The 12,319-nt window shown below is 38.7% G+C and overlaps 1 long non-coding RNA gene across 1 annotated transcript in view; it reads right to left on the minus strand.

Moving 5' to 3' along the window:
• Positions 1-9,086: 9,086 nt before the first annotated feature.
• LOC147709706 (uncharacterized) overlaps positions 9,087-12,319 on the minus strand; it is a 47,535-nt gene continuing 44,302 nt past the window's right edge. The window contains exon 3 of the long non-coding RNA XR_015296722.1: positions 9,087-9,366. This is a non-coding gene — a long non-coding RNA (uncharacterized LOC147709706). The remainder of the gene's footprint in view (positions 9,367-12,319) is intronic.

Raw genomic sequence — 12,319 nt, forward strand, 5'->3', positions numbered from 1 at the left:
GCTAACTGGTACTGGCATAACTTGTTAAAGCGATTACTCAAGATGAGCTACTTCATAGTTAAAATATTCAGCCCATCACAATCCTATACACAGCCATTCAGTGCCTTTATTTTCAAGACAGGTGTGGAATTTCTGGCTAACCCTGAACTTCTGACATTACGTCTCTGGGGTTAATCCAACTTTCTGTGTGAGAGCCTCCTTAATAGGGGCAGACGTAACATTGTCAACTGCATATAAGGCCAACAGCTTGTCCCTCCAAACAATGAGCATGTGTGTATCCACAGCCTAATCCCCAGTTCTCTTCTGAGACTCTAAGTATATACAGTACCATCTCATAGGCTGCAAACCATGCATTAGTGTTATCCTCCATCCTATTACTAGACACCTGGTTCTTTGGATCTGACCTCTATATTTACCTCTGTAGGTGCTTCAGAATCGCTGCTGCCATCATCACTGGACTCGAAGGCCCTTCAGGACCTCAAGTCCATCTTGCGTTGGCTCTTCCAATGGTTCAGCATTAGATTCTTCTTTTCTAAGACCAACGTGGGTACAAGAGTAGTGATCTTGTTATTTCTCCTCGGCCGCCAAGACTTTATCTGCCTTCTCCTCAGCCGTCAATGCCCAATTTTTCTCATCCAGGGCAAAGGAAGCCAGCTGCAATTTCAAGGCCCTTTCTGACTGCCTGTCCTCCAGTTCTGCTGGTGCGAAACTGCAGGCAGGAAAGAACATCCTTCCAACTGATGCTAATGCTAATTCATCTTCTGAAAGCTGAGGCGGGTAAAGAGTACATTTCTAAATGTTAGTTTTCGTTAATATTAGTAAAGGTCAGGCTTCACAATTTTATGAACGTTTTAATAGCTATTAAAGGAGTGGTTTCATTAGTATTCTAATTGGTATCATCCATGAGATACAGTAGTAGTATTTTAATCTACTCAGATTTTCTACATGGTATAGCCAGGCCTGTCACTGTGAAAATAGCTTTTAGGGCCTTGTCACTGTAGGACATACTCACATTAATTTGCTACATGGCCCACTTTTAAATACCATGTACCCTACCATGTGGGCTACAGGGCTTACATAAGGGCGAGTTTCTAAAATTGTAAAGGCCACTTTTTCCTGTCAAACTGGTTGTAATACATGTTTTGCACTGCAGCAGTCAGACCACACAGTGTAGACCTGCAGCCATGTTTGTGCTGCCACAGCAGTGAATGGCGCAATAGTTGCTGCAGTCCACCAGCAGCATTTAAATGTCAGTCCCTGGGTGCACTACTTGTAACTTTTTCCATCTACTACACAAACTTCAAATTGTTTACATTCATGACTAACCTGATTGACTGCTTTAACCCATGAGAGTAAATGTTCAATTCCTTTAGATGTGGTGATTATATCCTCTAACTTGAGGTCATTCATTGGCCACAAGGATCTCTGCATTTTATTTAATTGTCATTGACTATGAGCTAACATCTGATTATCTCATCCACTGACACACCAACATTTCTGTAATTCGCTAAATCCCCTCAGTACTGTGAGGAATGAATCCAGTGTTACATTGGGTTTTTGTGCATGACTGTAAAAGTGATTTTCTGAAGTTTCAATTATGGAATTCTTGAACATGTGTTTCAGTCTTCTCATTGCTTCATCAAAATCGTTAGAATCATCTTCAACTTTGGCAGAAGGTGTTGTAGGTGAAGGCCTGACGATCTCCTTTCCTTCTGACACTAGCCAATGCAACAAGATGCACTTTTTCCACTCAACTGGAAATCTGTTGGTTTCAAGATCCACCATGTACATTAGATAGTCTACCTTCCCTTTTCAATGTATTGAGAGATCCCCATTGCATTTGAGAAATGTCTGGGGGGAGTCAAATTACAATAGGGAATGTCTGACATAATATCGACAGACAGAATATCTACATACAAAAATATCGGCACAAAAATATCGAAATCAAAAATATCGGAGTCATATCTTCATAAAGGTAAGTACAAAAATATCGAAAAATTAATATCGTAGTACAAAAATATCGAAATTAAAAATATTGTTTTTTTAAATGTATTAATAATAATGTAAAAAAAAATTTAAAATACATATAATTTTACAAATAATAAATAAAAATATTAAAACATAATTAAAAAATTAAAACTAATACATATACATTTAAAATAAATTAAACACTTAATAATTTAATGTAATTTTATTTGTTTTAATTTCATTTAATTGATTTAATTTAAATTCATTTTATTTTTACCCTGTACGCCTGTACCCCAAAAACCCAAAACTGACCTTGAACCCTAAAAATATCCCTGTATCCCAAAAACCCCAAACTGACCCTAAACCCTAAAAATACCCCTTTACCCAAAAACTGAAAACTGACCCTGAACCCAAAAAATACCCCTTTACCCAAGAACTGAAAACTGACCCTGAACCCAAAAAATACCCCTTTACCCAAGAACTGAAAACTGACCCTGAACCCTAAAAATACCCCTTTATCCAAAAACTGAAAACTGACCCTGAACCCTAAAAATACCCCTTTACGCAAAAACTGAAAACTGACCCTGAACCCTAAAAATACCCCTTTACCCAAGAACTGAAAACTGACCCTGAACCCTAAAAATACCCCTTTACCCAAAAACTGAAAACTGACCCTGAACCCTAATAATACCCCTTTACCCAAAAACTGAAAACTGACCCTGAACCCTAAAAATACCCCTTTACCCAAGAACTGAAAACTGACCCAGAACCCTAAAAATACTCCTTTAGCCAAAATTAATTAATATTATTTAATTACCAATTAATTATTAATTAACAATAACAATAAAGTAATATATTAGCACATTAGCTGTAATTAATTTAATTTAATAATTAATATTATTTTTTTCCAAATAATTAATTAAGAATAACAAAAAATGTATATATAAATTTCTTTTACTCTAATTAATGTAATTAATTAATTAATATTAATTAATTACCAACTAATTAATACTTAAAAATATGTACAAAATTATATTAATTAATTAACTAATTAATATTAATTAATTACCAATTAATTAATAATTAAACATATTTACAATCATATATTAATTAATTAATTATTATTAAATTACTTCCCACCCTAATTCCCCTATAAACCCATAACCCGCTACAGAACATATTTATCAATTAATCAATTAATTAAAATTAATTCTCAATTAATTCTCAATTAATTAATTAATAATTCCTACTAATTAATAATTAATTTAACATAATTAAATTACTTCCCACCCTATTCCCCTATAAACCCACAACCCGCTACAGTACTAAAAGACAATATTTAATAAATTACATTAAAAATAAATAATAAAACATAATAAAAACAATATAATATACACAAAACGTATTTAAAAATTGATATTAGTAACATCGAAATTATTTATTTCGATATTATTGACATCGATATTTAAAACTTCGATATTACTAATATCATACTAATATCGATATTAAGACTGTCGATATTACTTACCTTCTATATTATGTCCCATCGATATTTAAACTTCGATATAATTGTATATCGAAATTTAAAACTCAATATTTTGTCTGTGTACCACAATAGGTAGGATGATATGATATGAAAGAAGGAAACACTACACCAAAGGTAGATATGAAGGGATCAATGAAAATTCATAAAATGGTAATAGAAGTCCGAATGAAATTGGATGCATAACATTTCAATATACACTCATTGTGTGTACACACAACTGAATAATCAATTATATAGTTATGTAGTATGCATAGCTGTAATCCAATAATTAATAGGAAACTAGGGAAATAGTGGTTCTTTTGCAATTAGTATTTTCACTTCGAATGTTCTGTATATTTCCAATTAATGCGCACACATGGCAATGAATCTGTATATGACATCACCTAAATGAGGGCGCATAGGATGTGTCCTGATTGTGCAATAAGACATTCCTAAGCCTGAATAAGACAGCTGGTATTTATGTTCAAGAGGCAATGAAAGTTATATAAAATGGCCATAATCCACCAGATATTGAAAAGACACAACTAGAATGGTTATGGTGAATGCCACCGCACTCTGTACAGTCTGTGGTGCAAAGACCTTTAAAGGACCATGCATTTAGGTGTAATTAAATGCCAGGGCCTGATGTAGGGACAATTCTACCCTTCTGAACCATATGTTCAGCATATGTGTGTTGTACAGAAAATGTTTTCACTAACTACAGGGAGGACCTACCGAGAAGTGAATGGTCATGAATGGCACGTATTATGGTGTCAGAAATATTTGTCCAGAAGATGACCCTAATGTGACTGAATGAAACACGTTGGCTGTGTCATTGTCCATGCTTTTACATTTGAAGCAAAGAAATAAAGAATTTCATTTCTTCAAGATATGTAGTTTATGATGTCTATATCCAGTGATTTGACTCCATTGTAACAGAATTTTTGCCTCCTATATGCAATTTCAGACCTTAATTTAGACCCTTATTGGACTGTTTTGCTAAATACATCTTTATGAGTGCTTCTCTTGTTTGCTGTTTATAACCCTTGAGACGACTCTGCCAAATCCAGTAATCTGATGCACACATTGCTCAAGTTTTCGATTTGTGAAGTATATGAGATAAAAGCTGCATAAGTAGGGATGTCACTAAGAAAAGATTCAAAACTGGATATACTAGACGAAAGATTATAAGATTTAAATCCATGCTGTGAGGAAATTGAGCAGAGAGCCTCGGCCATAGATGACATTCAAGCTACCCATTCGGTGGCTGTTATGCAACACAAAGGAAGCAAAAAGTGATAATTTCAAACATGAAGATCTTGCAAATCAATCTCTGGGGTCAAATTTACCTTTGGTAGGTGTGCTTGAGAGACCCTAAAGAGATGTATCAGTTGTACGAGCTCATAAGGTGCCCTTTAACCTGCTGAAAGAGGAAACAAAACCTCAGAGCACCTTAGTTTATTTTCAAGATTTGAGAATCTGAGAACAAATTAAAATAAATGCAATTCAACTTGGCATTACCGCTGCTGCTGAGAATTGAAGCAAATGATGAAGAAATTCACTGACTGGAGATCAAGCTCAGAATATTGAGCCAACAAAACTGAAAGTCCTTTGGTACGGTCCTTTTCACATTGTTTGCTGAAGTATCTTATGCTGAGATCTTTCTGACTACAATGTATAACTCTAAGAATTGCTACAGAGTAAAAGCACCAATTTATGTCAGATAAGGGTGGGTTCATCTTTCAGAAGGTGTGTTGGAGAGAGTGGGATTTGTTACACCCAAGTTGGAGTACAATGTATTAAAATCAGGGGAGCATTGCAAAGAATTTCTTTTTTTTATCATACCAATGATTCTTGGTAACACCACAAAGTGAACATGCTGCAAATGGAGGCTGCTCCACCGTTGACATCATAGCTGAAAGGAGGCATGAGGAAATGGCTGCTGGACTACACAGACTTCTCAGAGATGTTTACTCTCTGTGACTATCAGAAGCAGACTGTTTCACCTCCTTTGTGAATAGGCATTCAAACCAGAATGTCTGCTCAGTGCTTGTCTTCATCCCAGACAAAGGTTCAATTCTGCCACTGTTGGACTTGAATAGTTCATAAAACTCTGGACCTCACAGGGTTGCTCCTCTCCTGGAGAGCATAAATATATTTTCAATTCCTTCAGTCATGTCTTACCCTTCAAGAGGAGAAACACTCACCCCTTAGTCATGAACTACCATGTTTCCCTACTGACTTGACTGGTCTCTGAACTAATAGTTCAAAAAACCACCTACCTGGTGCAGCTTCCCATTTCCTAGAAAATGCATGTGCCCCAGGAACCAAACAGGTTTTCATTTAGGCTGCTCAGGCTAAGTTTGTTGGACCATGGAAGAAGACATGGATCACCTTCATCACTCATCCTAACCAACTTATTCACCTGCCTTTTTGAGAATGCCCTTTGGTAGTGAACTATCAATGTCTTTCACTATTCAGGACTGCAAATTTCATGGCCTTGGATAAAGCCTCCCTTGTTTGTAAATTTATGAGAGGTATTCGCCTTTTACGTTCCCCTTGCCACATTTCCCTTACCTGTGGTATGTCACTCAGTTCACTTAGGTTTCTCAGCCTAGCCAAAAATCTATGCAACTCTCTGCTAAGCTAACTGTGATTAGTCTGATCTCAATCAAATTCTTTTCATACATCAAGACAGTATCTGTACTCCAAAGCTACTTCACTCCAGAGGTGGTGTATTCTTCATTTCTGAAAGAACCAAATCTGCTTGCTCTTCCATCCTGCCACCTTACTTCCCAGAATGACATACCTCACTAGCTGTTTGATGAATCTTCATGAAACTATCTAAAACAAAGTCTCATACACTTTTCTTCTTCCTGTTGAGTTTCATAATGATCTGTCAAATGGGGTCTCAAAACACGTTTCCTCATAACAGTTTTCCATAGGAAATTCATACAGCGATACTGCGAAGCAAAGCAACTGAACAGATTTACATTAACGCTGACAGAAAGCTAAATAGCATGCTCTTTGTGATTTAGTGTAAATCCGTTCAGTATCTTTGGAGAAGTTAAGGTAAATGTGTTTCATTCCACGGAGGATCTGTAGATGTGATTGGGGAAGATCTGATTGGCTGCCACATCAACAAAGATGCTGCAGCAGCCATTTTAAGACTCAGGAATTCACTCCAGTTTTGTAAAAAGTTTATAAAAATACATACAAAAAGCGGACTTCCACCTTTTCAAATCTAATCGCCCAGACTGGGCATACTATTACATTAGGCAATGGAGGAGGGCAGCCTCCCTCCCTGAGTCATTACCTGGCAATGGGGACTCCATGCCTGGGGCTGCATTATGATTTTGAGGAAAGGAGAGCGCACAGCTCCCATCCCGGGTGCAATGGGAGCTGGCTGTTTTGGTTTGCTCCCACCCAGCCTGAGCAGCTTCTCTTTTTGCTCCCTTTGGGCAGGGGTGGACCTCTGGTTCCTGCTCGGAGTGTGGGCAGGCAGTTGGAGTTCTGTCCCTTGCCTGACCTCTCCTGGGCAGGGAGCAGCTCAGTATTCCAGGAAGTAGGGTCCCTGAGACTCTGCTGCCATCGGCCCCAGGAGATAGGGTCGCTGGGACCACTGTATGTGTGGGGGTTCAATGCCTCCCTCATCAAAACAAAAATATCCCAGCCCTGGGGCATGGTGTCCCCAGGCCTTCAAAGGGCTCAGGAAACAGAGGTGCACCTCCCTCCCCATAAACAGATATTGGTCTCGGGGATTGTGTCAATGGTGTCTTCAAAAGGTTTAAGGATGAGGACACATGCCCCTCTTCAAAATTAAAAAAAATATTGGCCCAAGGGATAGGTTCCTTGGGGGCCCCCTAGCTCTTTGCAATTTAATAAATGAATTGGGCCATGGGGATGGAGTCCCTGGGGCACTTAAATTGCTTGAAGATGGTGGCTGCATGCTTCTCTTCACAAACACAAAACATATAAAGCAGGAATGTGAAATTAACAGAGTAGCTACTTATTTTATATTTACTGCTCCTGCTGGGGAGAACCCCATAATGCCCTCCAAGGTTTTCTTTTTAGCAATTTCTTTTTATGTTTATGGTGCCCCTAGAACGGGCAGGGACATCACTAACATTTAATAAAATGTTCTGGGGACTTGAGGGAGTGTAGCATCACACTAGGAACTATTTTAGAAAGTTGCAGTAAGTTTCATGACCCCAAGGTGCTCTCCATGGGCCTTATTTATGAAGGCCTTGCGCCGCCGGTGCGCCACTTTTAACATGGGAAAAAGTGACGCACCGGTGGCGCAAGGGCTTCATAAATAAGGCCCCATATTTTTTAAAGCACACCAAAGTTGAAGTCTTATGCTCTTTAGCTGGGGTGTGAGGACTTCTTCTGGTTAGTTCTAAGGCTACATTTTGTGACTTGAAGGAAGTTAAGGAAACTCAACACATGTTCACTGTTGTTTGGAAGAAAAATATTTTATTTAAAGTATTGTGTAACAGCCAATTTTATTATCATCTACATGCAAATACATTTGATTATAAGTACTGATAAATTATTGCATTGATTTATTGACAAAGCCAATGGTTCAGCCTTATATATATTTATGTTCTGACTTCTTGATAAATCCATGGAAATGCATTTTATATGTTGGTATTCGGATCCTCTGATAAATCCAGAACTTCTGCCTTACTAAAAATTACACCCTTTATATTGTTACTTTATGTCAACAATATCCTACAAAATTCACTGAAAAAAACAAGGTTAAAATGAAATTAATTTAAGTCCTTTTAAGTAACTATAAGTCACACCCTTGCCATGCACTTCTTATATCCTCACATAATAGATGACCCATGACATGTTCATAAACTGCATTGATAACATTCCTAATGAGATCTGAAACAACATCAATATTAACAACCTTGTGCATGGTGGGGCGTGAGTAATAGTTACTTTAGGGCACAAGTTATAGTTACCTGAGATTGAGATTTTTTTTTACCTTGTCATCGATATTTTCACCTAACTATAACATCATGGTAATATATTTTTTTCTATAAGTTTATCATCAGGCCATATATCCATCAAAATACGTATGGACAGATATATAGCCGGATGAATACAAAACACTGATGAGCTGAACCCTTTCATACAAAGGCAATAGACTTATCTGAAGTGAGCGCCAGGTATTATTCAATTTAAATTGAAATTGACTTATTAAACTCTGCTGTTCTGCTCATCTCACATTTAGACGTCTGCTGGACTATCACTAGAACAGGTGCAGGCAAATAGGTGATGGTGTCGAAAACTGCAAACCACAGGCTCAAATTGAGCACTGTGCCTTACCAACCAATTTTTTATATAATTATGTACTCATTTAATTTTTTTTAACTAATTTGGTTAATTTCTGTTGGCTAGCATGGTTTAAATTTGAATTTTAAAACCCGTTTTTAACTTTACATTTAATGTATTGAAAAAGAAAATGCTGTATTTTATTGTACATTAAACCTTTCACTCTGCATACCGACATCTTCTGTGGAGTAAAAACCAAAAACAAATGATGAACCAAAGCAATTATGACTAAAATCAAGGAGAGGCATAGAAGGAAATAGTTTTATTTCGGCACCATGAGGGCTCAACAGGCTGGGAGATGAGCTAATCAAACATTAGACAATGATTTAATTTTAGACAATTAATAAAATAAGGGACTACATTTTCAAATGAACTGGATAAGCACTTGAATTAGATCAGATGACACAAGCTGTGTCCAAGTATTCTCTATTAAAGCATTTCTAAGTGTTCCCAGCTTCAAGTTACAGCGTCCTCATTGCTGTGTGACCCGGGCCATCTTCAGGTGTTGACTGGACCAGTTCAGGGAACTATAGAAGGAAACACATCAGCAGTACTCAATAGATGTAAGGATTGTACCAGTGACATTTTAGTGTTAATAGATGGCTTCTGTAATAACATCCAAGTTTAACTAAACATATCACTACTGTAAATAACTCAGCAACAAACAATACATTTGAACGGTTTCCCAATACATGGATGTGTGCAGGCACTGTTCATAAAACGTGCCAACACATTCTTCATACAAGTGACACTACAGTGGGGCTGACATAGACAGACTGTAATGTGAATAGCATCTTCCGGGTCTGAAGATTAACTGCAAATACCACCTAAAATAAAGAGGAATTTCCCACTCTTTCTTTTTTTTGTCTTTGGCTAATAAGAGATTCATGGTACTCTGTTTACTTATTTGGAATTTACTACAGGAGAACATGACTTTTTCTCCAGACATTCTAAAATACAAAACTGGCCTCGAAAGTGAGATCAAAATGCTTGGAGTGGGTTTAAAAAAAGATAAGCTGCATTGTGGTATTTTATTATCCTAGTGCATCTCTCACATTTACTCTACATATCTGTATCCAGAACTGCTACATAGAAGTAACAACACAGCAAAAACGTAATTAGATGTTCAGAGGATGGCAATGATGAGGCCATACATTATAAAGCATAGATGGCGGCCACAGAGATACATCGCCGTGGAGCTCTCCCGTGGACCTCTCTCGCCCTCTCTTACTCCTGTGGATACTGACCTGTGCCAAAGATTTTCTTTCAACGGGCTGAGCTGCTCTCCTAAATGCCCGATTTAACGCGGTATGCGGGCCAGATTCTTGGTGCCGGGAGAAGGCAGGATTGCGGGATGGTGCTCATCAGTGCTGGAGATCGCTTCACGACGGTGTCTCGGCACTCTTGGAAGGTGGGCCGGACTCAAAGATTTTCTTGATTGGCGGCTGGCTTCAGATTCTGTACTGTCTGGGTGGCTGCGTGTGTCAAAATGCCACCAAAGCCCACAAAACTCCAGAAAGACATTGGAGAAGTGCTTTCTGCATCAGCAAGACTTGCTGTCCATGTAATAGCTACCATACAGGACTCTTCTCTTGAACAGATAGCCGTAGCACCAGGTAAGCCAACTGATCCTCATGTGGGGAAGCACAGGTCAGAGAGTATGGGGCTGGAAAAAGGTGGAATCAAGTTGCAATCAAAGGCTCCAGGGCTGGTTTGGGCATGGAGGAAGGAGCTGTAGCTATTGGTAAGGATGCTCTGCCCACGCCACAACCTGCAATAACCAAATTCTTTGCCATCAAGAATCCTGGAGGTGGTCCAAGGCAAACTGGCACTATTGAGAGGCTGCGTGAGTCAGACCTCTGTGCCCTCCTAGCTCCTGATGATTGGGTAGGGAAAGTTTTTGGGCCAGATGCAGACCCAGGTGATTCAGGCGGGACATCACCTCTGCCATGTGAACAAGTCAACTATATCCCTCAGCCAGTCACTCTTGAGGGGGCAGGGTGCAGCAAGTTAGGGAGCAGCAAGGGGCACAGCATAGATCAGTGCAGAACAGCGGTAGTGACTGATCTCACCTTGGACAGGGAGGATACATTCTTCTGCTTGACAAATGGCTTAGACTCTGAGGCCCCCAACTCATATTTCAGCAAAACAAACAGTACAAACTCTTCAACCTCTGAGTCCAGCACACTGGAAGCACCTGAAGCAGCGCTCAAGCGTCCAAAGCACCAAAAGGCCTGTAAAGGCAGCACAGAACCTCTGAGTAGAATAGCAAATAATTCAACCGGTAGTAGCCTTAAATGGGATTTTTCCCATACCATGACGGTTGGGACTCCGGAGGAAGCACAAGCTCAGAACAAAATAGTTGCATCTGCCGTTTCATCTGCTGCACAGCCAACTGTGACCATGTCTGCAAACCCTGAGCTAAGCTTAATTTTGGAGTCCATTAAAGAACATTGGGCTGAAACACGGGCAGACAGCAAAAGGGCGAGACATTCAATGTAAAAACTAGAAGTCGGAGTCCGGAATGTGGGGAAGGCATGCTCTGAGCTTGGGAAGTGCCTTAGCTGCATTGAGGACAGGACAACTGCCTTGGAGGTAGAGGTCACAGAGGTGAAAGAGTAAGCCAAGATGCATGAGTTCCAATTATTAGATGTACAGTGGAAGCTAGAGGACATGGAAAACTGCCAACAGAGGAAAAATTTTCAGTTTTTTCGACTTGATGAGGGCCTCGAGGGGGATAATATACGCTCTTATATATGCTGGATCTCTTAAAGACTGCCTTTCCCTAATTGTCAGGATGGGACTGGGCTACAGAAGTTTACACTAATATTATAGCTCCGATATCCGAGATAGCTAAATGAAATTGTTTGCAGATGATATGGTTCTGTAGTTAGCTGTGGATAACATGTATATATCAAACGCAGTGGAAAAATTTGTAAGTTTTCTAAATTGAGAGGGTATAAATCATGCAAAATCAGAAACTCTTATTTGTAACTGTTCCTTAGACGTATTACCTCAAACTATGCAATCTCATTACACCCCGGTCGCGCCTAGAAGATAGTTAGGGAGTTTTGTAATCACTAACATAGGGGATCTGTTCATGCAGGATTTTAAATATATATTAGATAAATTCCACAGGATATTAATTCAATGGCAAAATGCCACTATTACACTTTTAGGTCGAGTAACCCGGTAACAATGTATATACTTCCGCTGCTAGAATGTATACTTGCAAATATTTTCCTTAAAATTCCAGTCATTTTTTGTGTAGGTGGATGCGGCTAGTCAGTATTTTATCTGGCAGGGCCAAAAAACAGATTACAAATGGAGACTATTCAGCTAAAAATTGAGGAAAGAGGGTTGGAGTTGCCTAATGTGAAATGGTATTATCAGGCATCTTTTCTAGACTGGCTTATGAAGTCTTCTTCCAGTATTTCGAGTGAGGCTAATGATTATTTAGAACAAATGGTGAAACCATCA

This window comes from Lissotriton vulgaris, chromosome 6 (genome assembly GCF_964263255.1).
Source record: "Lissotriton vulgaris chromosome 6, aLisVul1.2, whole genome shotgun sequence".
Classification (NCBI taxonomy): domain Eukaryota; kingdom Metazoa; phylum Chordata; class Amphibia; order Caudata; family Salamandridae; genus Lissotriton; species Lissotriton vulgaris.